General features: G+C 43.6%; 1 protein-coding gene and 1 pseudogene across 1 annotated transcript in view; both read left to right on the top strand.

Annotated features, from left to right (window-relative positions):
- HEPACAM (hepatic and glial cell adhesion molecule) overlaps positions 1 to 27,779 on the top strand; it is a 1,458,998-nt gene that overhangs the window by 1,082,229 nt on the left and 348,990 nt on the right. The window lies entirely within an intron of this gene.
- LOC147732754 (coatomer subunit zeta-1 pseudogene) overlaps positions 2,967 to 27,779 on the top strand; it is a 56,628-nt pseudogene continuing 31,815 nt past the window's right edge.

Here is a 27,779-nt window from a genome sequence, read left to right as displayed (position 1 = left end):
AATAAGTCTTGGGCTTCCTTATCTCTATTCATTGTATCCCCCGTGGCTGCCCACACCTGTATATATAAGAGAATTCCTAACTTCTGGTAACCAGGTTCTGTCGGGGCGCTCAACTATATGTAAGGGTTATGTAACAAAAGACCAAAGTATCAAGGGTGCATCAAAAGGGTGAGGAAGGGGTTGGTTACCAAACAGCCCCACAGATCCACAGAAGATGTGGATCCTAATTACTGAAATATAGATCCTCCCTGAGGACCATATATTATTTACTTAAGATTAAAAAAATATAACATATATAAACAACATTCAATTATCCTGAATAGGTACAGAAGATTCCAAAAAGTACTCCTCTTAAACTACTGAATTGAATTACTGGTACATGGGCAGATGAGGATTCTAATTTGCATTTGAGATTTCTTTTGGACTACGATATAATTTAAGAGGAGTACTTTTTGGAATCTTCTGTACCATTTCAGGAAAATTGAATGTTGTTTATATATGTTATATTTTTTTACTCCTAAGTAAATAATACATGGTGCTCAGGGAGGATTTATATTTTGAAAACCATTTAATGTCTTTCGTTTGAGCCAAGAGTTCATCTATCCTGGGCAGAGGAAACGTGTCTATTAAAATGTTCTTGTTCAGGTCTCTCAAGTCTATGCATAACCGAAGACGCCCATCCGATTTCCTCGCGACTACCAATGAGACCAACCACTCAGCACTCTCAATGGGCTCAATCATACCTTTCTTTTCTAAACTGTCTAATTTACTCTTGACAGTTTCCTTAACATTAATAGGAATGTTTCTGGCTTTGTGACTAACTGGACGTGCATCATCCTTGAGAATGTTTTTATGTGAAAAACCAACCAGTTTACCAACTTCACCTGAGAAAACTTTGGGAAATTGTTTAACAATTTTATCAATGAAAACTTTATCACCCTCTTCTAAAATCACCACATGTTTGTCATTTTTAGGGTTTAAGATGATACCTAAAGCGCCTTGGTCTATCCAACCCAGGACAGAGGGACCAACTTCTGCTACATATAACTTGCCTAAGGATTTCCTGCCTTTAAATTCAAAGATTTCTTCTGCAAACCCAAACATTGGAATTTTCTCACCAGTAAAGGTAACAGGTTGGATATCAGGAGGAACTAAATTCTTATTTAGGTTGTTTGCAAAAAACTCATTCCAAACTTCACGTTGGATGATAGTGTATGGAGATCCTGAATCTGGTACAATATTAATAAGGACACTGACAATTTTAATGTCAGAAGTAGTTTTTTTTAGAATTCGAACATACATTTGACACTATGTCATTAGATTCACAGTTGTCTATGATGCATAAAATGCCATCATCACTAGATGAATCCGAATTAGTTTTAGTATCATCTTCACCCTGATTGATGCAACCAACAGTTTTCTTTTCTTTATTCAATTTAAACCTACAAGCTTTAGTGAAATGGCCAACTTTACCACAAAAGTTGCATTTGGATTTTAAGGCAGGGCACTTAGTATCATTGACGTAATGACCCTTGTAGCCACATCTGTAACAGTTTAGAGTTTTGTCACTTTTAGATTTATTAGGAACAGTAAAATTCTTTCTTACATCGGAGGATGCACGTTTATCATTCTTTTTAATATGGCTTTGGGATACATTACCAACAGTCAAACCTTCTTCTTTGTCTTTAAGTGCAACTTTGGCACACCTCTTAGACAATTCAGCTTTCCTAATGATTGCAAAAATGTCATTGAGGGGGGCATCTACACAAGTCCAAAGTTTTTCTTGAATGGAGTAGTTATTGGAATGCATAACTAACTGATCTCTAGTGAAACTGTCGTGGAGTGTGCCACACTCACTGTTATTTGCCAATTTTTTTTAATGAGGACACATAATCCTCTACTGCTTCTGATTTACCTTGCTTTCTTTTAAAGAATTCCTATCTACTTATTCCCACACACACCGGTGGATGGTAATGAGCATCAACGTCTTCTAGGGCATCGAGAAACACATTCTCACTGTCAGCAGGTCTCACTTTTTTCCTATTTGTTTAAATACTCTGTTTCCTTCAGGACCAAGACTATGAAGAAGCATTTTCTTTTTTCTAGATTGCAAAAATGTGTCTTCATGTTCTTCCTCTAATGCTTCAATGTAGTTTAAAAAATAGTCTTTCCAATCCGACCCCTTAATTAAAGGTTCACCAGGACGTGGTAAGAATGGAACGGGGTATTCAAGCCACCTTGTGAAGCCATTGTAGAATATAACTGGAATTGTAAGTCATAATAAAAAAATAGTAAGCACCTTAATACAAATATTGTAACCAAACTATAATAAGTATAACTCTATTCAATAATCTATAACAAGTAAACAGTAGTAATCATGCAACATACACACCACATGTGAAGTGTAAAATAATTGTGCAGTCACTGAATAAAGTATGCGCATTTGACTACTATTGTGCTACAGATATTGTAGAATGTGCACATCACTGTAAACACAACTTCGATGTGCAGTAATTGTTATTGTGTGCACATCATCGTGATAAAAAAATGAAGTAGAATACGTGATATGCGGTGTGCATATCAGCGCAGAATCACTTGTAAAAAAAAATTTCTTTTAACCCCTTGCATGCTCATGACGAGCTCAGCTCGTCATGAGGCACAGTGGAGCTGTGCTTATGACGAGCTGAGCTCATCATGAACAATGGGGGTCAATCAGGATCAGCACAGGAGGGGAAAACCATTAGCAGCCAAGGTGTTAAAACAGTACTTTGGTCTCTTGTGCGATCGTTGTAATTACGAATGGTCTCCTGTGAAGGAAAAACGTTTAATTAGTGAAGCAAGAAATTCCCAAAATGGCGGCATGTAGCGTCGCATACCTGACCCCGTGTTAACGCGAGTGTGACCTGGCGTGGTCAGCGTACAGCGCCAACCAAGGAGAACTTGTTGAAAGTAGATCGCACAAGACAATGCGGGAGGACAGAGCGAAGATGAACTGGCGCAGCTGCTCAAATGATGCAGACGAGAAGCGCCGTTGGACTGGAATCCCCGTTGATCCAACCTTTGCCAGTAACAGTTACAATCAACACTCGCTAATGCACATCACCATCAGCGTGCATACTGACACAATGCTGATTTTAGACTACTCACAAAAAATAGATCAAAGATAATCAAAGCAGTGAACACTCAAGGCCGGCTCCTCACTTCAGCGTAGATTGGTTAAACGCATGTGAAGACACATGCGCTGGCCGCAGGTTCCTCACCTTTTTCAATCAGCCATAAAGTGACAGTTCAGGCAAACGATACCAAGATCCAATTCATATTGTACAGTCAGTCAATTATTTTGCTTACAAGAAGGTGGGTGGAAGTTCAAGAAAACAGCTGCTTCAAGGTACAAATCTTGCAATAGGGATTTCCTCACAGAGTCTAAAAAATTAAGTAGAGTAGATTCTTCAGAAAGTATCTGTGTAAAATAAAAGAAGAAAATGAGTTCCAGAATTAAAATTCGGATGAATCCCAATTTTTTTAGAATCAAGGAAACGTGCATGGGTCCTTAATTCCTCTGCTTGACTTGTGAGCCTATAAAACGTCACCAAAATGTAAAGATGAGCAAAACAGGCTGAAGTAAGGTAATCCTTTATTCCAAGACAAGCAGGTACATCTCATTTCTTCTCTAACTCTCCCTCAACTGTCCTCACGCACCCTACAGTCTGGAACCTGACTACAGAGCATCATCCAGTTGCTATGGAGCTGGATGCATGCACTGTAACCAAGACACCACAGGGCCATTGTTCGTCCTCTGTGCAGCCATTCCCTGTGTTCCCCTTCCGATATCCTCGGATATGGCAGTGCTGCTGACGTCATATGATTGGCGTTGGAAATGGAGCTGCTGCAGCGAGGGACAGGCAGTTTATACATGTACTGCTTGTGGAATCGGACTGTTTTTTATCTCCACGATCTGGCTTCATACAAACTACCCCAATGGTAAACCATCTACAGCTCAATAATTCAGAGCAGTTCCTTTGCCTATCTGCTACCAGCTTGCTCTAACCGACCAGACACTATGTGAGTCGTGACACACTACACTACATGCTGTTTTTCCTCTGGCTTTACCTCCTCTCACCTACTCTTACTTTGTAGGGGTCTGGCTGGCCATGTTAACCATTCGGTGAGATATACCTCTTCCTTTTCTCTCCCTTTCAGTTGTGCATTAATTTATTCGTCCCTCGTGTTGTATCTTGAACTCGTTGTCGTACTTTATTCTTTGCCTCTTCTTGTCAGTGGGACAGTTCCTGACACATTTGCAGCTGTCCTATGGTAGTTGTTTTGGTAAGATTTTGTTAGTAATTTCGTACCAACTGCACTAGTTAATCTATTTTGGTGACATTTAATGTTTCTTAAAGCTGACCTCAGATTTACTTATTTGCTAGATTTTGTAATATTTTAAGTATTCCTTGTAGGATTGAGCCTCCGGAGTATTCTAAATTGATTTATTCCGTAATTTCTCATATCCCTCTTTCCAAATCCTACTTTTTAGCTTGAACCATGGGAAGCTGCCCATTCTACCTTGTATTGGTCACCAGGGTGTAAATTGTCTTAGGGGCATATTATCAAGAATGGCGTTAAAATTATTGCCGCTTTAGCGTCAGGAAACTCCAGCTAGAGCGGTGATAATGGGCTTGATAATATGCCCTATAGTGTTTTTCCATTGCCACCATTTCATGGTGAAATGTATCCTTTTTAGGTTGCAGCCTATCAGATAGCACAGCTGCATCATTTTCTAAAGACATCTTGGGGATTTTTCGAAAGCAGACTTAGAAATGCATTCCTCCCATTGATTACCATTGGCTTTGTTTTTTGTAAGTCACATTTTCTGGCTTTCTATTTCCTGGCTTTATTTCCTTTAGGCTCTCCAGGTTCAGTTTATCCCTCCCGCTGCTTGAACTGTGTTTACTATATTCTTTCACAAATTCCCTTTCTGTGAACAGGCTTTTAAATCTTGTTGTTATCTTGTCACATTTGGTATGCATTCAAAGACCAAGGTCAAATTTGAGGTGCTGTCTTTCAAGGGCAATTGTTTACTTTCATTTATCTAACTTCAAAGTGAGAGGATTTATGTAACAATCTTGATGGATACTGAGGGTAAGAAAGAGGTTTTTTTCTAGCACACACCAACATGTAAACAAACTGTTTAAGTATTTCAGAATGTATCAATGTTAGGAACAAAAATGAAGCACTTTTTTGTTATTTTTGAAGTGTGTTGATAGCAAATTCTTTAATATGATCAAAACTAATCAAAACACTAGGTTATACAATTTCCACACATTTTTGTTTGTGCGCTGTATACTTTTATTAGCAAAACTGTATGTGTGTACAAATGTAATGGTCATTTCAATTGAAAATGTATTGGCTGCAATGAGCAGAGCTCTACCATGGCATGCATACTCTAGTCTACTGTGCACCACTCTTCACCTTCACACTCTACTCTGCACCACTCCACTCTATGCCATTGCTCTCTATGCCACTTCAAACTACGCCTCTCTACTCTACCCTGTACCACTCTACTACATGCCAATGCACTGTTCGCCACTCTACACCACTACACTCTACACCACTCTGCAACACTGCACTCTAGGCCAATACACTCTACGTCAATGCACTTTACACTGTAAAACTCAACTCTATATCCCTGCACTCTATGCCAGTCCACTGTACGTCACTCTAATCTATTCTGCTCCACTGCACTCTACACCACTTTACGCCATTACATTCTAAGCCACTTTACGGAACTGCAATCCCCCCTGCACCACTCCACTTCACTCCAGTCTGAAACAATCTACTCTATGCCACTGCACTCTACACCACTCTCCTCTATTCTACTGCACTCTACTCTGCATCACTGTACTCTATGCCACTCTACTCTGCACTACTCTACACTACTGCACTCTATCCTACTGCACGATACTCTACTCTGCAGCACTCTGTGCTATGCTACACTGTACTTACTATTTTAGTCCACTGCACTCTATGCCACTTGACTGTACTCTGCAGGCTACGCTACTGCACTATATGCCACTCGACTCCACTCTGCTCTGCTCCACTCATTACCACTACACTCTACTATGCACTACTCTAATCTATGCCACTACATTCTATTCCACTGAATTTAGTGGCACTACTATCAATGCCCCTGCACTCTGCCCCACTATACGCTGCAACACACCAGTCCTTTCTATACCACTCTGCGTGACTCCACAATATGCCACTCCAACCCTCTTTGCCACTCCACTCTGACACTCTACATGACTTTTTGCCAAGCCCCTAACTTTTAGCCATGCTGAACAGCAGCCTTGCTGATGTACAACATGGCTGAAACACATTCACAAAGCCAATAGCTCTTGCATATGCCAATACTTTTTTTTTTTAGGTCTGGTCCAAAGACAGATTTAGTTGCCTAACAGATTCTAAAAAAAATGATTATGCACACATGGACTCTGTGTGGCCTCCTTCAGCTGTTACTCAGTCAGTCATTGCCTTTTCTTGGTAACCCCACTAGACAGCCTAGAAATAGAGGTGGGAATGGGTAGGCTTTTTTCAGCCCTTTGTTTAGTGACAGTTCATGCCAGCATTTGTCTGCCTCCTCATTGACAAGGGATGAGGTAAATGAATGTCTTTTACCATCCTTACGACTACACAAACACCCACATCACCAGTCTTCAAAGAACTGTGAGCTCATGCGTGCTAGATGGTGGTGGTAATGCTGGGAAAGTGCATTTTGCGGCACCCATCCCAGGACCAAGCACCACTTGAGCTGAACTTTCAACACATGATATAGGAAGTGAACTGCTTGTTTTGAATCATGCAGTTGGATGGGTTTGTGGGTTTCCCTTGGCTCCTGTACACCCTGCACCTGCTCTCCACTGTACATACACAAATGTATGATGTGCTTACAAAAAGTAAAGTTTGTGTGGCTCCCTGCTTGCTGGTGCAGCTTCAAAAAGACACTGTTCTTCAATTTGTGTGATTTGCTGCAGCAATCACCCTGCTGTGTCCTAAAAGGAGCATGAGTTTGAGTTGAAAAGGCTAGGGACAGCTACTGGACAGTAACATTTGCTATTTTTAGTTCTTGCCTAGGCAGCACATGCGCTGTCTTAAAGAGACATGCTGTATTTAGGATATGGGCTTAAAAAAACACCCATCTTTTTCATTGGTTCCTCTTGCTGTCCTTTAGAAATGTTGGCTTTTCCTTGGTGAATACACTTAGTAGTCCCTCCTTTTGGAATTTTGTATGCTCCCATGTGGACTGCCCTTGTTACGTGGGTTCTTACTGTTCAGGGTATTTATACTTTAAGAGAACTCTTTTTTTGGTTGGCCAGCGTCTTTTGGTCGTTAAGTATTCTGTTTACTGGTGCAATGAAACTTCAGTCCGCTTAATTTGCTTGCCATCCCTAATTCTCCCCATACCTCCCCACTCACCACTCCCACAACACTGCTCGTAGGCCCCCACCACCCCATCGAGGCCACTGCTTGTTTTAATAATCTCCTACCTCCAACCTGTTTGATAAATTTTCGCATGATTTGCTGTGTTGTGCCCTCATTTAGGGCCCGATGTAGGTGGCCAATACCGGTCGGAAACGGCCGAATTCGGCCGTTTCCGACCGGTATTTGGCCTTTTGAGATGTAGGGGACCTTTTTTTGTACCATTCGGTATTTTACCAATTCGGTAAAATTACCGAATTTGAAAAATACCGAATCGGTAAGTTTACCGAGTTTTAAAATTCGGGATGTAGGTGGGACTACTTTCAGTCCCACAGGCCCTTCAGATTCGGTATTTTAACACCCAATCCAATTGGGTGTTAAAATACCGAATCCAGGTGTGCATGCACATGTGTGCATGCACACCTATGCCATGTGACAGACAGACATGCCCTTAGGGCATGTCTGTGTGCCACATGGCACACAAGCCAGTATTGGGGGTGCTAGAGGGTGTCAAAGTGACACCCCCTGCACCCTTGCAGAAATCGGTAATTACCGAATCGGTAAATACCGATTCGGTAATGCCCATTGATTCCTATGAGCTTCAATGCCCATAGGAATCAATGGGCATTACCGATTCGGTATTTACTGAATCGGTAAATACGGATTGCTTCCGATTCGGTAATTTTTAAAATAAAATTACCTACATCTGCCCTTCTCTTTTTTACCACTTCTTAAATACTGATTCGGTATGAATCGGTATTTATGAAGTGGTAAAAAAGATTTACCTACATCGGGCCCTTAATCTCGTCCCTGCTGCCATCCATGCACTACACTCCTTGCGTGCCCCCACCTCCGAGATCACTGCATTGATTTCTTATACTTATTTTAAATTATTCGCTTTCATTTACGTTGATCCGTTTGCAGTTTTTCCCATTCTTTGAATTGCCATAGGGGGTGCAGTTTCCTCCAGCGCACTGCTAGCTCAGTTGATTGGCACTGGTTTATTCGGTACCTTGTAGAAGAGGTGTGGCATCAATGGACCATTTATGTCTTGGCCCACTTTGACATGTGAATGATCATCATGAAGGAAAATTAGGGGGTCATCATGCGTAGCAGCTGCTGGCCATGTAGTGCTTTAACAATGTCCTTTCTGGTCTCGGAGGGTGGGGGCCAGAAGAGACTGGAAAAAGCAGAAAGAAAACAAACCTCGAAGAACCGTGTTTACTTACTCTCTTGATTCTACTCTAGGTACTTCCTGCAGTACCTCAGAGGTAAACAGGAGACAATTGCAAGGCAGGGACAAGGAAGATAATAAGTGCATGACATCACCTGCGCTACCCGGGTATATGGTGATCGGACCTACAGAAAGAGTTCCCTCTTTCTCAGGAATAGAGATTCAGTTAATTTTGCACTTTATTGCATGGATGTGTGTTAGTGCAATGCAAGAAAACAGGGCATCTAATTTTTTTAGACGACCCTGTATAGTAGAAGCTGTTATGTAAACTTCCTTGCTTAAGGGGTGCTCTTGCACATCACAGCCTGACAGGTGTGCCCTTTCTTCACATGCAAGGATAATTCGCTCTTCACACTCAATTGAACACAAGCAATTTTTGCTCTGGCTGACAGTCTCTAACATGTAGCATGGTGCAGTGCCTTATATGGTCAAAAAGAGGTTTTAAGGGACACTGAGTGACAGCCTGTGGTACTGACCCTTTCACTGTTTTGTGCACGGTACAACAGTAAATCTTTCTGTACCTACAATAATATGCTGCATAGCTAAAAACTTATAAGGTCCCAAAGGCGAGACCTATTGCATTAAGAATACTTGTGCTTTATTCTTTTCCCACCTATCATCAGTTTTTTCCAGGAAAATGTGTTTGAATTTCACCTTTGAGAACGAGGCACACAGCAATATCAGCTCAAAGAAGACTGGCTCATACAAGGTGTTCTCTACATATTTTAACCGGGGACCCTATCGGCATAATCCAGTCTTAAACAGTCACCTCAGGATTGCCTGGTTTAGTTGTTCATATTGTCTTTTCCATATGGAAACCCATAATAAAAGTGGAGCCATTATAATTAGGTTCTCAAGGTCTGATTAATCCATTTCAAAATATGGTAAATAATTTGCACATGTGCAGGAGAGCGAGACCATTTTCTTACAAAAGTCATCCTCCACACGTTGCAGAGGAGCCGGATATACCATAGCCCAAATTGCTGCCCCATATGTGGCGGCACTAGTCACTGTTTTTGGTTGTTGTATATTTAAGATTTTAGGTATAGGTTTCAAACCCAATTTTGTGGAAAACTTTGTAAGTGTCCTGATCCCATTTTGAAAACGGGTCTTTCTTGCACCATCTTTTTCCAAGAAAGCTTTTGTCAAATAATAGACCCAAATAGTAAAATGTATCAGCCACTTCTAATTTCCTCTCCTCTATATGAAAATTACAAGATTTCTGCAATTAACAAAGGATATTGAAACGTTTACACACAGGTCTAACATAGCCTTTTAACGTGTATACTCTTGTATGACCTTCTGCAGCGCCAAGGAGTTCTTGCCTGGAGCACCGCATCATCCGCATAGGAGTATAGGTAAAGGGGATGACTCCACATAGGGAACATCTATTATCTTTCACCCCAGAAATTGCCTCTGACTCATTAGGTGTACAGAGAGAAAACAAGCATTTGCAATGCCATAGGTCTCACAAGTTTAAGCTATTTAGGTTTTAAACCCCAAAACATAAATGAAAGGCATTGTCATTTACAATACTAATAGCTTAAACTCTCGCAAATGCGAGACCTATTGCATTGCAATAAAGACCTATTGCATTGCAATAAAGGGCCTTCTCAACTGCTTGTTAGAGTGTAAATATCAGAGAAAGGGACCGGCCTGCAACATCTTCAAAGCGGTGATAAATAGTGCAGTGAAGAAGATGCGTAAGTGTTGAAAATTACACAGACACAAAGTGTGAAGTGAGAGTTACATATGATCTGAGCTATAAACACTAACAAAGCGCTCCAACACCTTTCACTCAGTGATTACACTGTCGCAGCTCAGGACGAAGAGCGGTGGGGCTATTTCCTGCCCTCACCGTGATTTCAATGTGTAGTGTAGCATTGCTATCTTTGCCTAATAAAAAACACTCCAGCTGTAGTAGGGCCACGATTTCACCTCCTGGTGCTGGCCAGGCTGTGCTTTATGGCAGGCATGGAGGGAGGGAGGGATGGTCTCAGCTGATGCTCTGGCCTCATACAGTGTCCCTGCTAATACTAGTGAGCGGGAGGTGCTGACTTGGTGGTATTGGTGGTGGTGGTATTGGTATTCATGGTATTGGTGGCGGTGGGGGCATTGGGGGTATTGGTGGTGGTGGTATTCATATTGGTGGTGGTGGTGTTGGTGATGGTATTGGTGATAGTGGTACTGGTATTGGTGGTGGTTGTATTGATGTTGGTGGTATTGGTGGTATTGGTACTGTGGTTGTGATATTGGTGGTGGTATTGGTATTGGTATAGGTGGGGGTGGTACTGATATTGGTGTTGGTGGTATTAGTGGTGGTGGTATTGGTGGTGGTATGGGGTGGTATTGGTGGTGATATTAGTCGTGGTGGTATTGGTGATGGGGTGGTTTTGGTGGTGGTATTGGTATTGGTGTTGGCATTGGTACTGGTGGTGATGGTATTGGTATTGGTGGTGGTATTGGTATTGGTGGTGGTAGTATTGGTAGTGGTGGTATTGGTTGTGGTGGTATTGGTGGTGGTATTGGTGGTATTGGTGATGGGGATATTGTTCCTGGTGGTATTGCCGTTGGTGCTATTAGTGGTGTATTGGTGGTGGTATTTCTGGTGATGGTGGTACTGGTGGTGGTAGTATTGGTTGTATTGGTATTGGTGGTGGTGGTATTGGTGGTAGTGGTATAGGTGGTGGTATTGGTGGGGGTGCTGGTATTGGCGGTGTTGGTGATTGTATTGGTGGTATTGGGGTGGTATTGGTGGTAGTGGTGGTATTGGTGGTAGTATTGGTGGTGGTAGAGGTGGTGGTGGTATTGGTGGTGGTGGTATTGATGGTGGTGGTGGTATTGGTGTATTGGTGGTGGTAGTAGTGGTGGTGGTATTGGTGATGGTGATTTTGGTTGTGGTACTGGTGGTAGTATTGGTGGTGGTAGTGGTGGTTTTGGTGATGGTGGTGGTATTGGTGGTGGTATTGTTGGTGGTGTGGGTATTGATAACATTGGTGGTGGTGGTATTGGTGGTGGTGAAATTGGTGGTGGTGGTGGTATTGGTGGTGGTATTGGGGGTGGTGGTGGTATTGGTTGTGGTAGAGATGGTGGTATTGATGGTGGTGGTGGTATTGAGGGTAGTTTTGGTGGTGGTGGTATTACTGTTATTGGTGGTGGTATAGGTGGTGGTGGTGGTATTGGTGGTGATGGTGGTATTGGTTGTGGTAGAGGTGGTGGTATTGATGGTGGTATTAAGGGTAGTTTTGGTGGTGGTGGTGGTATTGATGTTTTTGGTGGTGGTATAAGTGGTGGTAGTGGTATTGGTAGGGTCGACGGTGGCATTGTTGGTGGTGGCGGTATTAGTGGGGGTGGTGGTGGTATTGGTGGTGGTGTTGTTGTTAATAAAATAGGCTTTTGAAAGCAACCCATCAAGTGGATTTAGTACAGATGACATGCAACACAGATGTGCTGTTGTCAGCTTCAGCCCATTAGTACAAGATTATGTGCTACCTGGAATTCACATGACTTAATTCCCAAAACATTCCTAAATCCATTTTACTTGGGGTGTTGGTTGAAACCGACACAAGATAATGCCAGGTTAATAAAACACAAGCGGTTCAGTTGAAGCAGCACATGTCCGGCCTGCAGTAAGAGAAACTCAATAAAGTAAATAGTCTTACAGACTAAATAATAGGTCCGTCTAACAACCGAAGTAGAGGGTCCAGTCGCCATGGGAGAGTACAAATAAAGACAGGACCGTAATAAGAAGAGACTAACCAGCCTATCAACGAATCCGATGGCAGCATATACTAAAGACAATGACACAAGCCAATGACAAATATGGGAAGAGAATGGCCACTGCTTCTCTCCCATTTTCTACTACAGCAGTCTCGCAGAGAGAGCAGTGCATGTGTGCTGCCGCTAGGCTCCACCTAAAAAAGGGGATTGGTTCGCAACCCTGTCTTACCCCTCTCTCGATGTTAAATGCCCCTGTACATTCTCCGCTCCTTCCATACCGGACATATGCTGTTGCTCCTGTATACAGCTGCCTAATAAAAGAAATAACAGGGGGGGGTTTGACTCCTATTTCTTCTATTATTACCAATAACTTGCTATGAGCCACGCACTGAAAGGCAACTGTTAAGTCAATACATGCCATATATAGATGGCCCTCATTGGCTAGAATATATCTGGAGATAATTATGGTCAGGTTTAGGCACTGGTCAATTGTGTCCTTCCCTTTTCTAAAGCCATACTAGGCCTCTGCTAGGATGCTTTACTCCTGAATCCAATCATCTATCCTATTTAAAAGCACGCTGTCTATTAATTTTACTGTATCATCGATCAACGAATTGTGTCTATAATTTTTGTGTTCTGCTGTATCTTCCTTTTTATAGATTGGGACAATTACCTGCTACTTCTGGGAGCTCGGGGGACCATTGCTTAGATGCAAAATTGAAGACATTAGTCAGCACTGGTTCCCATGAAGCTTTAGTTTCCAGAAATATGTCTGCCGGGACCCCATCCGGACCAGGTGCCTTTAATAAGTTGGTCTGGGCCAGTAGCCCATCAATTTCTTCTACCTCAAATTTTAGATGTGGGGTTGATGATCCTGTAAGCTAGGATTGTTATTTATACTTGCAGTGGGACTTTTAAATATGTTTTGAAAGTAGGATACCCATCCTTCTTCCGTCCTTTAGGAGTGGCACCTTAAGCACCTCCAAAATTCCCGGGAATCCTTTTTCTAGAGTGCCAATCTCAAATCTTCTCACTTTTTGAGGTTCAGCTCCCTTATTCTTGCCCCTCTTGCTTTTTTATATCTTGCTCGTAGAGCTCATATTCAGCCCTAATCCCTTGGATTTACTCATAAAACAATATACAATTTGGCGGCAGCTTTCATGCCATTGTGATCGAACCACATATTTTGGTTCATATCTTTGTTCTTAATGTGGCATGTTAATTGCTTTTCAATCCCTCTCATAAGTTCTTCGAGAGCTAATATAACTTGTTCTGGTGGGGCTCCACTATCAAGGCAGATCACAATCTCTGAGTGCTTAGCAACAAGCCGGATATGGAGGAAATCTTGCTCCTCCACCTTGTCTTATTTTAGAATGTACCTGTTATTTCTTGCCAAGATTTCCTTTGGGACTATGTCTACTAGAGTATAGGGCTTTAACTACCACAGCATATTACAGGCCAGGAAAGCATGGTCGCTAATGACTGTAAACACCACCCTTTTGTTACTAAGCTTAAAACTTAAGTAAGGTTTCAGAGGCGTTTATAAAATGAATTGATGAGCCTGATTTGAGACAACCATAAGTCTTATCCATAGCTTCTGGGTTAGCATTGACACTATTTTCAACTCCCGTATCCCACACAATTAAAATCCTATTCAATGCTTCCCCATAAGTGGTATGGTTAAAATGTATAATTGGATCTCCACAACAGTCTGTGATCCCACAGGCTGAACTATCCATTAAGTTACAAGCTCTGCTATTAAAATCGCCCAACCAGAGAAGGTTTTGGGATGATCGGCAGAAAGTTGCTCAATTACTTTTTCCAATTCTCATAGATAATGAAAATACATAGACTTATGGAAGAATTTTAGTATTCTAACACTGAAGGTATTTGCCACAAAAGATACTAACCTGCAGTTTGCCCTGTCTGCTCCTGCTGTAATCACCAGGGTCTGATAGATTCTCAAGCCATCCATCGATTTTAATCCTAACTCCCAAGTTTCTTGCAGGAAAACGATGTCATATCTATTTATTTGGTTTTGCCAATCACTTACAGGCCTTTTTCGGCTAAAGCCTGCTATATTCCAAGAGATAATCTTAATTTCCTTCGGCCTTCATTCCTATTCTCATGCTCACTACATTTACTCCCATTGCCTCTAACATTGGTCGACTCCTGGAGTTAATCAAATTCTTCGCCTCAGTGCTGTCGCCCCTCCCAAGTGGGGGGGGGGTATTTCTGGTTAGGGATCTTGACACCGGTTACGACCTTGCCGTTGGCCCTTAAACGTTAGGATGTACAATTTCAATATTTCAAGAAAATGTTTTGTAGGTTGTTAGTTCGGCTAGGAGAACCTCTGTATTAGAGAATCTGTTAAGGTTAGCCAAACATCGCAATGTGGTAATGAAATTGTACATTAATATGAAACTGTTTAATGTTATAATTTTTTGTTTTAATAAATACGGCCGGGGAGGGTCACTCCCTCCCTCTTCCAAAAACTTCAAGAACTGTTTCCGGTTTCCCTCCTTTGGGGATTGTGTTGAGAGGGGGTGGCGGGTATCTCAGCCATATAGGTTTTCGAATAGGGCAAATGTATTGCTGGTGCTTATCCCATTGGGGTCTCTCAGTGGTAATGTCCCTCTCTGGGCAAGTGTTAAGTTGTCTCCTACGTCATCCCCAGTCTTGCAGACCTCATGTGGGTTGTAGAAGAAACCTAACAGTAAGACATATATAAGTATACTCATTGAGGGTATAATAATTAATAAATCAAATCAGGAGGGAGAAGGAAAAATGTGATCCATCCAATTTCCTGTATATCTAATCTCATATATCACAAAGGGAAGGATCACTTGTCCTGCATAACCTGGGTATACAGGTGACGTATGTGTATGTCCCAAAATAAAAAACCCTCATGCACGTGTGAAGTAGATTGAGTTAGCGGTATATCTTGATTTTCCGCTGTTCAATCACGTGACTGCATAATCATTGGGTTATTTGTTATGCAACCTCCACCTGGAGGTATTTTACCTCGGTTAAAAGCAGTAGTGATCAGTGATTAGTGGTAGATGAAATATTCTAAAATACTCGGACAGCCAGACTTCTCATTTATTATTTCTGGATTTGAGTGGGTTGTCAGAAAATATATAGATGTGTGTATAGAGAATAATTAGGATTCTTACGCACTCAATTTTCGTGCTTATAAAAAGGTCGACATATTTCAGCCCTTGGTTGCCTTGTCAGGTCATGTGGGCTTTCTTCAGGACCATGTGAAGTGTGGGTGAAAACTCATATATAAGAATTTCTTAGTATGATGAAAGGTGTGGTAAAGTGACGTATTAGTACTCTACCTTAGGGAGGTCTCGTAGTACCTGTTGAAGTAGATAATCAAGGGGGAGGGAAAGTGGGTTAAAGGACATTCATAACATTTAAGATACCACAAATTTACATTTCGCAACTGGACAATGGCAATACTTTATAGAGCACACACTAATATGGCAAATAACACTCCCTCATTTCCCGGCCTTCATCCAAGATAGCCGTCTTGTTTCGTTATAATCGGCAAATTTTCCCTACTCATTATGTTCAGTTAAAAACTGATTGTATTCTGTAAGTAGCTGTGAACTCCATTTCTTAATATGGGCGTTGTGTATCAGTCAGTTGTCATATGCTTCTAATAAACATTTGTTCACACTTTCGCTCATGTCATTTGACATTCAGGTGGTCAAATACCCGATGTTTCAAATACACAATTGTTCACGTTTCCGTTTACTTCAACTTTTTTGTAAAAAACAAGCTCTCTGTTTTAGCCAGTTGCCCCAAGTTTCAAATAAACATGAATTCACAATTTGACTCATATCATTCCTGCGCTCAGTGTCAGGCGTCTTTAAGTTTACATAGCGCCATTTTGCACATACCTCTTTTGCGCTGGTTCACGCTTCAACGGGTTGCCAGGAGGTCAGAGATGCCTACTGTAAGCAATAATATATATATTACAAGTCAGGGGTTAGTAATACTTTACGGTTTCATTGCTGCATGAAGCATAGTGTTCCTGCTACCTGCGGCTGAATCCTCAAGCACGACTTGTGCTGACATTGCCTTTCTGGACCCGGGTGAATGGATGCTTTCCGGGTTCGCGGTATAACAGATACTTTCGTAACATGAAGAAAGACTTTACTGAGATTCTTTTCTTGTGTGGAATAAATATGTACAGCAGTAAACATGTCAATTTTTTGAGATGTGGTTGAGGGAAAAGTATTAGGACATAAGTGAATTTTGTAAAAGTGAGCCCTTGCAATTTACATTGGTTCTTTTCTTTTCTCAGCATGTGGCATAGATGTGTAAAGCAGTTATCATGTCGTTTTGTTGCGATCGAGACTCAAAAAATAGAAAAATAAAATAATAAGAACCCCCACGATGTTATTGAGGGGTTTCTTGGGATTAGGTCCTCATGATGCGAAAGTCTTTTGGGCATAAGTGAATTTAGTAGATAGTTAGATAATAAGCCCTTGTGATTTCAAATAGTAAATATTGGTAAAAGACTACCTATTCAGGCTCAGTCAGGGGATATTATCGTTCAATCCCATTTGGTCTGTTTTTAATCTATGTACCCATCTTTGTTCGTTTTCAAACAGGGTTCGATCCGCATTGTGGTCCTTGTTAAGAAGTGTTTCCAATACGATCCATTTCAAGTCATCAACTGTGTGGCCACCCTCCAAAAAATTATTGGACATTTTTGTTGTAATCTTTCTGCATTTTACATTGCTGCGATGTTCGCAGATTCTTTGTTTTACCTTTCTGCAGGTCATACCTATGTAGTACATGTTACATGGACAGGTAATCATGTATATTACATAACTAGTATTACAATTCGTATGGCTTCTCATTGTCCACATCAGGTTAGGTAAGAGTTGTATTTCTTTTGTTGTTTTTGTCAGCTTGCAGACCGAGCACGAGCCACAAGGGAAATGTCCTGTCACTGGTGGATGGTGCCATAAGCCGAAACTCTGTTTTTGTTTTATTGGTGGGGGTCTGGTATGGACAAGTATGTCTTTTAAGTTATGAGTCCTTTTGTTGGCGAATCTTGGTTTTGGCCATGTTAATGTTGCAGACGTAAGGTTCCGCCAGTTTCTGTTTATTATCTTCTTTATATTGTTTGACGCAGCGTTGTACGTGGTCACACACGTCATTAGGTCTTCCTATGGGACTCTCTCTGTTTTCTCCAGCAGGCCATCTCTATTCTGGTTCCTTGCTCTTTTCTTGCATTTATTGATCACCTTTTTGGGGTAGTCACGGTCCTCAAGTTTCTTGCGCAACTCTTACCAAGCGGGTGGACTGCGTCCCCCCACTTATTTTCCAGGGGGGACGCATCCCCCCCCTGCTAAACAGCTGGAGTTCACTCTTTGGCCTCTCTGGGACGAGATTGGGGCACACAGCACGCTGCTCACCTTCGCTTTTGAGGGCTGTGGGAGGCAACCCACATCTCGAGCGAGGGTTTTTTGTTGTGTGGTAGCATGTAGTGGGTGGTTCTGTAAGTTGTGTATGTCACCCTGCATGTGCCTTTTGACCCTTTCCTCCAGGCCTGGACCCAGTGGATTTAGGGTAGGAGTTTCAGCCCCTGCTGTCTCAGTGCAGGCAGTGCAGTGCTGGAGTTGGTCCACACGACCCACACTCGAGCTCTCTGCTAGCGCTGGGACACCTCCACTGAGGTAGCTGTGCACTCTAGAAAATCCTCATAAATGTATTCAGCGACAAGCCTGGATTTCCATGGTAATTCTCCCTTCTTGATTATTAAGGCTAATCCCTTTTCAAACCCTTCTAGGCCTGCTATCCAAAGCTGAATTGTATTTAATATACACTGTTCTAACTTTATTGTATTTTTCATATTTTTTATTGGATTTTTTCCCCATTTTATGCAGGCAGGACAGAATTCACAAAAACTCATATAATACATAACTTTAAAGAAAGAAAAGAAATGCCATGATATAAAAGCAGATTCAAAACAACATACATTCCATACCGATGTATGCAGAACAAAAGAGAGAAAAAAAGAAGATAAATACATAGGATTAATCCAGTTCCCCTTGAATCCACTGATGTACCGGTGCCCAGATCTTTAAGTCTAAGGCTCTCTTTCTGCGACCCTTCGTTCTATATATAGCCGTCTCTATATTATATATAGCTAATAGACGGGCCCTCCAGGTATCAAATGAAAGGGGAACTGGGTTAATCCATTCTTGCGTTATGCAAGCACGTATCAATGCCATACATATAAATAATAAGCTTTTCTTCCCTACTGGTAAGAAATCAGATGAGACCCCCATTAAAACTAATTCCCCTGTAAGAGTAACTGGAGAGCCGGATAATACTGCCAAAAAGGATTGTATCGCAGAAAGAAGTAACGTTAACCGAGGACAAAGAAAAAACATATGCAATGCATCGGCTGCAGACAATCCACAGCTACTACATGAAGATCCTGCTGTCGACCCCCATTTACAAATTTTTAAGGGCGTATAATACAAATCGAATACAGCCATAAAATGCTGTAAGCGTACTCTGCCAGTGATCAAAATCTTATTTGCAAGAGCGATAGATTCCTCTAATTGAATAGTATCTGTCCCCAATTAACCGGCCCATCTATTTTGATAAATATCTATATCATCTGAAAGTGAGGCTATCAATAAGTTATAGTAATGACCTATCGATTTTCTAGTAAACATACTATCAATAAGAGGAATCCTTCTCAGGCCAGAGCACTCCATTGTGGATAAAATATTAGAAAAACTATGAATCTGCAAATATTTGAAATAATCATTCCTCGTTAACTTATATTTATCCAGAAGATTCGAAAAAGAGATCAAATGCTCATTATACCACAAATCGTCCACATAATGTATTCCATGATTACGCCATCTAATCATTACTTCATCTTGAAAGATTGGGGGGAGAATATGCAGTGCTGAAAGGGGTGTATATAAGAGGATTCTTTGAATACATAAGTGCCGTTTAATTACTCTCCATACCCCATAGGCTGCTATCAGAGTCTTAAACCGTTTTTTTTAAAGTAGCTTGGCTCTATATTTCTGACCAAACACCCCCGACAGTCCTCTCCCAATGCAAATTCATATATTGAATGTGAATGACTAGCCGGAATCTGTACTTTGTGACCAATTATAAGTGGAGTGATAAACTGAATTACAGCTGCTAGATAAAAAAATAGAAAATGCGGAACACCCCAACCACCCCGAGCCTTGGGAGTATCAACTTCTTGTATGCCCTATGCTGTCTTTTATAGCTCCACAAGAACCTAGTTGACATCCGCTCTAATTGTTTAAAACAAAAGAAGGGAATTCCAGCGGGATCGCTCGAAACATATGTAGGAGAGTAGGGTCTGCTATCCTATGGTCACCCCAAATTTTTGCTTTTTGCTTCACTGGTTTATGGCTTAATGTGGCTGTGGGCCTGCTAATCAGACCCATAGCCTGCTGTTCTCTCTCTAAATTAATGCCAATGCACTCTAGGTGCATTATGAATTGGAACTGGTTCACCTTATAGGCCCCTGTAACAGTGTACTCCAGGTACCCAGGGCATAGGTGTATCCAAGGCCTACCAGGGGCTGCAGCATGTATTGTGCCACCCCTGGCCTGGCCTCCATATTTGACACAACTGGCTGATCACTCAGCTGGGGTAAGTTGGTGTAATCACCTCTTACTTAGATATAGTATCCCTATAGCTAACCCTAACTGGACACATGGTAACCTATAAGCCACTCCTATGGAAGGCCTCAGCAATCCTGGAGACAGAGTGCTTGGTTTCATGTGAGATGGTGCTCTAGCATGAGCTGAGCCTGTCTGCAGCTGTCGGGAACAAATCCCTTAGCTGTTCTGGGATATTGCCATACCATATACTCTTAAGTGCATTATAATCCTCGCGGTTATATGCTAACTTTGGTTTGGCCTTATCAAAACATGTCGAGTAAGGTGTCATATGATTTGGAATACTATCCCCTCGACAGTCCTGTCGATGGGGATAGCATTCCACCCTTCTAGAGGGACACGACATGTACATAGCCTGAACCCCAGTTAAAGTTAAACTCGAGCCTCAGCATCACAAAATGGATGCTGCCACCACAGACACAAGTCTGACCTCCTGCTGCTGGAAGTCCTTCCAGCGAGGTAGGCTTGGACAAAGGGTTTCCTGCCTTGGGAGGTGCGAGCACCACCCCAGACAGGATTTTGTGTATTGGTAGGACAGGGCTGAATAGAATCAGACATGCCTGGGGCACACAAGGTGTCCTCGTGCATAAGCCAGTCCAAACCGGATCTGGGGCTTTCCAGCCCAAGTCCTGACATGGAGCTGGACAAAAGAAAGGGGGTGTAACCGCCCACTTCCTGGTCCCACCCAGAGGAGGGACCTAGCAGGTGATCCACCCCTCAGATTGGGAATAAGAGTGGGAGCAGTGCCATAGCACCTCAGATCATCCTGAAATCAACTTGAAACAAAGAAGACGACTGGACTTCGACATTCTGCTGCACAGAAGACTGAAGAGTATCTCCCTTGTGGCCTAGGAGTGGCCACCCTGTGAACACAGGCACCATCCAGCAACTCGATGTCTGCTTTGCCGCCGCCTCCTGCCGAAGCCCGAGCCCAGAGCCCAACGAGACCCAGACTCCCAGACATCTCAGAGCCCGATCCACAGTCCCTGCAAAGAATAGACCCGTGGAGGCACCGAGAGACGTGGGACCGGACATCTCGAAAGACCCCCGAGAATCTGACTACGCAGCACCCGAAGCACCCTCGATACTGTGCTTTGGGGTTTGAGAAGCCCCACCACCAAGCAACATTCGCACCAAAGATCAGCCCCCATGCATCTCCACGATCTGCTTGGGGCCCTTTTGCACTTTGCCACTCAAAGCGCCATCCCGGCCACTTGCCACATGGCTAGCGGCCATCTTGGCGATGAAACCTACAATCAACATGGCGAGTCTGGTTGCTCCAGACTTGCCCTCGCTCCTGTAAAAGGAGCACCCGCTCTGACCTTGCTGGTCTGAGTGATAAGGTTTCTTCACTTCCTGCGTGGCTTGCATTAGCCAAGGCCTGTTTGCTCCAATCAAGTGGCCAACACTGCCATCAGCTAGAGCCTTTGTGGGACAGCTCGTGATTGACTCCTGGACGTCCTCGACCTCTTCGTGTCCACATGGCTGCAGAGACAAGCTACACCTCATCGGCTGTTTGCACCCGACATCGCCTGGTTCCATCCTGGTTCCACGGTAGTCACTGGCTAGTGTCTTTGAACATTGTCCCCTCTGCTTTCCGGTCTTCACCACTTCATATCCACCCTTGGATCCACCTATCAAGGCCACAAAGTGCCAGATAGGGCAGAGTAAGGTTGTGTACTTGGGCCACCTTGTAGGTGGAGGCCAAGTTCAACCCCTGGAGAGTAAGCTCCAGACCATCAAGGACTGGTCCCCTCCAACTACCCAGACTCAGGTCAGAGCTTTCTTGGGCCTGACTGGGTACTACAGGAAGTTTGTTAAGAACTATGGGTCCATTGTGACTCCTCTTAATGATCTGACATCCAAGAAGATGCCCAAAAAGGTTCATTGGACAGTAAACTGTCAAAGGCATTTGACGACCTGAAGAAGGCCATGTGCTCTGCACCTATCCTGAAGAGTCCTGACTACTCAAGAGAGCTCATTGTCCAAACAGATGCTTCTGAGTTGGGAGTGGGAGCTGTGCTTTCACAACTTAATGTAGATGGTCAAGACCAGCACATTGCTTTTGACCCCCAGGGAGAAACGTTGGTCAGCTATTGAGAGGGAGGCCTTTGCTGTTGTGTGGGCCCTGAAGAAGTTGAGACCATACTTGTTTGGCACTCACTTCAGACCGACCATAAGCCCCTCTTATGGCCTAATCAGATGAAGGGTTAAAACCCCAAACTACTCAGGTGGTCCATTTCCCTACAGGGGATGGACTTTTACAGTGGAGCACCACCCAGGGACTGACCATGGCAACGCAGATGGTCTCTCCAGGTACTTCCACTTAGAACATGAAGAAACAACTGGTCAAGGTTAGTCTAATGTCCCTGCGTTTGGGGTGGGGGTGTTGTGTAGGAGAGTAGGGTCTGCTATCCTATGGTCACCCCAAATTTTTGCTTTTTGCTTCACTGGTTTATGACTTAATGTGGCTGTGGGCCTGCTAATCGGACCCACAGCCTGCTGTTCTCTCTCTAAATTAATGCCAATGCACTCTAGGTGCATTACGAATTGGAGCTGGTTCACCTTATAGGCCCCTGTAACAGTGTACTCCAGGTACCCAGGGCATAGGTGTATCCAAGGCCTACCAGGGGCTGCAGCATGTATTGTGCCACCCCTGGCCCGGCCTCTATATTTGACAACACTGGCTGATCACTCAGCTGGGGTAAGTTGGTGTAATCACCTCCTACTTAGATATAGTATCCCTATATTTAACCCTAACTGAACAGATGGTAACCTATAAGCCACTCCTATGGAAGGCCTCAGCAATCGTGGAGGCAGAGTGCTTGGTTTCATGTGAGATGGTGCTCTAGCATGAGCTGAGCCTGTTTGCAGCTGTCGGGAACAACTCCCTTAGCTGTTCCGGGATATTGCCATACCATATACTCTTAAGTGCATTATAATCCTCGCGGTTATATGCTAACTTTGGTTTGGCATTATCAAAACATGTTGAGTAAGGTGTTATACGATTTGGAATACTATCCCCTCAACAGTCCTGTCGACGGGGATAGCATTGCACCCTTCTAGAGGGACACAACATGTACATAGCCTGAACCCTGGTTAAAGTTAAACTCGAGCCTCAGCATCACAAAATGGATGCTGCCACCACAGACACAAGTCTGACCTCCTGCTGCTTGGAGTCCTTCCAGCGAGGGAGGCTTGTACAAAGGGTTTCCTGCCTTGGGAGGTGCGAGCACCACCCCAGACAGGATTCTGTGTATTGGGTAGGAAAGGGCTGAATAGAATCAGACATGCCTGGGGCACACAAGGTGTCCTCGTGCATAAGCCAGTCCAAACCGGTGCTGGGGCTTTCCAGCCCCAGTCCTGGCACAGAGCTGGACAAAGGAAAGGGGGTGTAACCGCCCCACTTCCTGGTCCCACCCAGAGGAGGGACCTAGCAGGTGATCCACCCCTCGGATTGGGAATAAGAGTGGGAGCAGTGCCATAGCACCTCAGATCATCCTGAAATCAACTTGAAAGAAAGAAGAAGACTGGACTTCAACATTCTGCTGCACAGAAGACTGAAGAGTATCTCCCTTGTGGCCTAGGAGTGGCCACCCTGTGAACACAGGCACCATCCAGCAACTTGACGTCTGCTTTGCCACCGCCTCCTGCCAGAGCCCGAGCCCCGAGCCTGATGAGACCCAGACTCCCAGACATCTCAGAGCCCGATCCACAGTCCCTGCAAAGAAGAGACCCATGGAGGCACCGAGAGACGTGGGACCGGACATCTTGAAAGACCCCCGAGAAGCTGACTGCTCAGCACCCGAGGCACCCTCGATGCTGTGCTTTGGGGTTTGAGAAGCCCCACCACCGAGCAGCATTTGCACCAACGATCAGCCCCCAGCATCTCCACGTTCTGCATGGGGCCCTTTTGCACTTTGCCACTCAATGCGCAATCCCGGCCACTTGCCACGTGGCTCGCGGCCATCTTGGCAATGAAACCTACAATCAACACTGCGGGTCTGGTTGCTCCAGACTTGCCCTCACTCCTGTAAAAAGGAGCACCCGCTCTGACCTTGCTGGTCCAAGTGATAAGCTTTCTCCATTTCCTGCGTGGCTTGCATTAGCCAAAGCCTGTTTGCTCCAATCAAGTTGCTGACACCGCCATCAGCTAGAGCCTTTGTGGCACAGCTCGAGATCAACTCCTGGACGTCCTCAACCTCTTCATGTCCACGTGGCTGTGGAGACAAGCTACACCTCATTGCCTGTTTGCACCCGACATCGCCTGGTTCCATCCTGGTTCCACGGTAGTCACTGGCTAGTGACTTTGAACATTGTCCCCTCTGCTTTCAGGTCTTCACCACTTCAGATCCACCCTTGGATCCACCGGAACTCTCCTCGACGATCCACCTGCAGCATCTTCATCTTCAGGCACCATCGACCTGCGTGACGAAACCCGACACTACTTTGCACCTGTGTACCCGCTTCTTGTGGGTGAGGTAACTCAGCAACGCCAGTGTTCCTACACTGGTGCACACCTCTAGTGTATATGTCTAAAGTTTCGTCCTCCTAGGTCAGTCGGAAGGTTCCTTAAACACTAACGTTGTAACTTTTACGCACCATTGACATTGCATTGGTGCATGCGTGTGCTTTAAGCGCTGCACCTGAGTCCCGCGGGCCTTTCCCGACTTAGTCACTGCTAGTCCCGATCAGATCCAGCGATTCCCAAGGCCCTAGGCCTACTTCCTTTTCAATTGGTGGTTCTTATACCACTATTTTAGTATATGGTTTAGGTGGCCCCTAGGGCTCATCCATATTGTGCAACTTTTGTATATTTAAACTGTGTTGTGTTTTAACGCATTTGCTTCTGTGCTCATAACGAGTATAGGGGATTTGTAGTAAATAAATATATACTACTCACAACATATATAAAAACTTGGGGAGTATAATCATTTTTAACACATTATTCCAGCCATATAGGGAGAGGTGGAGATGGTCAATGCGCTCTAAAGAAGAATTTGCTTTTTTGAGGACTGCATTCAGATTGAACTCTAGAATAGCAGAGACTGGGGATGTGATTTGAATGCCTAGATATGTTGCCACTGCCACTGTTTCAATCTGTGAAGGTGGATTCTGACCAACAAATAAGACCTGAGTCTTAGAGTTGTTTAGTTTGTAACCTGAAAAAATTCCAAATTGAGTCGCCAAAACCTCAATTCTAAGTAAAGCTCTCTGAATATCCGTCGTGGTCACCACTATGTTGTCAGCGTACGCAAGGGCTCTGTACTGAGTACGCACGACTCTTACCGGTGGAATATCCACATCCTGATTCAGTTTATTTAAGAAAATATCAATATATAATGCAAACAAAAGTGGTGAGGACGGGCAACCCTGGCGGGTGCCCCGTAAATTAAAAAAGAGGTAGACTTTTTCCCTCTAATTTTAATACATGAAGTTGGGGAGATATATAAAGCTTTTACTGCTGAAATCAGCCGAGTGCCAAAGCCCTTCAGCGACAGCAGATCCCAAAGATATGGCCATGCTACCCTGTCGAATGCCTTTTCGGCATCCAACAGGGTAATACTGAGTGCTGTCTTAGTCTCCTGAACCCAGTCCATAAGGGCAATCACTTGTTGAACATGATCCATAGTGTCCCGATTAGGGATAAACCCATGCTGCCAGTGTGAAACGATGGATGGAATTACCGCAGAGATACGAGAGGCTAAGATTTTTGAAAATATCTTGCTGTCGGCGTTTATAAGTGAGATGGGCCGATAGGAAGATGGCTGGAGAGGTGGTTTGTCTTTTTTAAGAAAAGCCATGATAATAGATTGTCCCCAGGACACCGGAGCAATCCCTTTCTGAGCTTCCAGAACAGTTAAGAGAAAATCTTGTTTTAACAAGTGCCGAAATGTCCTGTAAAACTCAAGCGGGATACCATCTGGACCCATAGCCTTACCCGCCGAGACTGTTCTAACTTTATATGTGTTTATGTGTTTCATGCGATTTTCCATTTGGGGAACCCAGAAAGTTATCAGGGTCAGTTAGATTAGATGCCACTTTTTTAGGTTTAGGTGGATGCTGTTGTCTACTCCCTCCCCTCTTCTGTTTAACTGGTGGTTCCTTTGGTGAGGTGTCACTATTATTTAAACCCCCCTGAATACCTTGCAAAAGGTCTGGTGACCTATGAACCAGGTAGTCAGTAATTAGGTCACTGCCACTGAGTTCTCTAAGGGACGGTCTGTGTTCTGTCAATTCATTCTCTTTGGACATTACATTTGCAGCCCCTACCAAGAAGGTATTATTTGTTGTGATAGTTTTCCCTCCTGCTCCCAGTTGCTTGGTCATTCTTTTCCCTATGGCAGTATGGTTCTTAGTTCCTGGATGTCGTTTTAGAGGGGTGGCTCAGTTCAGCCTCTCCTGGGTTCTTCCTGGCATGGATGGACCTGCCCCCGGCCCAGGTGCATCTTGTGCTGCAGGAACCATGTCATGCTTAACAGTGCACAAGGGGTGTCTCCTTCTGTGGGGGGCTGCTAGATTTTGCAATCCTCTCCTAGACCTGTCCTCAGAGAGTGAAGGCTGAGGGAATACTGGTGATGGCAGCTACAACAGTTGTGATACCATGCAGTGCTTAAGAGCGTGCAAGAGGCATGTCCTTCTGTGGGACTGCTGGATGTTGAGGTCCTCTCCTGGTCCTGTCCCCACACAGTGAAGGCTGAGGGAATCCTGGTGATGGCGGCTACAACATCTGTGGAACCATGCAAAGTTTAAGAGCGTGAAAGGGGAATGTCTTCCTGTGGGAGCTGCTGGATGTTGCAGTCCTCTCCTGGACCTGTCCCCAGAGAGTAAAGGCTGGGGGAATCATGATGATGGTAGCATTTCTCGAAATGTAATCTTTCCTACACTCAGGCTTACATTTGGAAGGCACAAATGCAGAGAAATACAATTGATAATGACATGTGTTTTATTATTCTGTGTTCCCCTAAGTCTCCTAATATAAATGGTACCACACTTGTCTGGGTAGGCCTAGTGCCTGCAGTAAGAAAGGGCCCAAACACAAAACTGACACAGCATGTTTTTTCACTGAAATCTGAATCTTATTTTTGCAATTTGGCTAGCGGTGGATTTTGGGCCTTTGCTCAGCAGGCACCTAGAAAACCTAGCAAACCTGCACAGTTTTTAAAATTAGACATGCTGGGGAATCAAGGTTGGGGTGACATGCATGACTTTCACCATGTTAAACTACAGATCGGCAATGAAACATGCAGCAGACATAGCAAACGTTATCCTCATGCATGAGCATGACATAGTCCTTCGAACTGAAACATGGATAAAGAATGACTCTGCACCAATCCTTGACATTTTAATCCCTCCAGGCTATGATAGTATAAGAACAGACAAACAAAAATAATCTGTGGGGTAGCATAGCCTGAATACACCACATTAACTTTACAATGAATCAGTCACAAACCATCGACCCTGCCATGTGCAAATACCTGTGAATAAAAAATTGTGATCAACAAATGTCCCCTATGTAAATTACATTTTATCTCTCACCCTCCAGGCAACAACCATGCATTCATTGAACAAATCATGGAAATCATCTCTTCCAACTTGGGGGTCCAAATCTTCCCCGGATACTTCAAACTTCATTGAAA

This window comes from Lissotriton vulgaris, chromosome 2_1 (genome assembly GCF_964263255.1).
Source record: "Lissotriton vulgaris chromosome 2_1, aLisVul1.2, whole genome shotgun sequence".
NCBI lineage: Eukaryota > Metazoa > Chordata > Amphibia > Caudata > Salamandridae > Lissotriton > Lissotriton vulgaris.
Note: the sequence above shows the minus strand (reverse complement) of the source record. Positions and strands in the feature narration are given on the sequence as shown.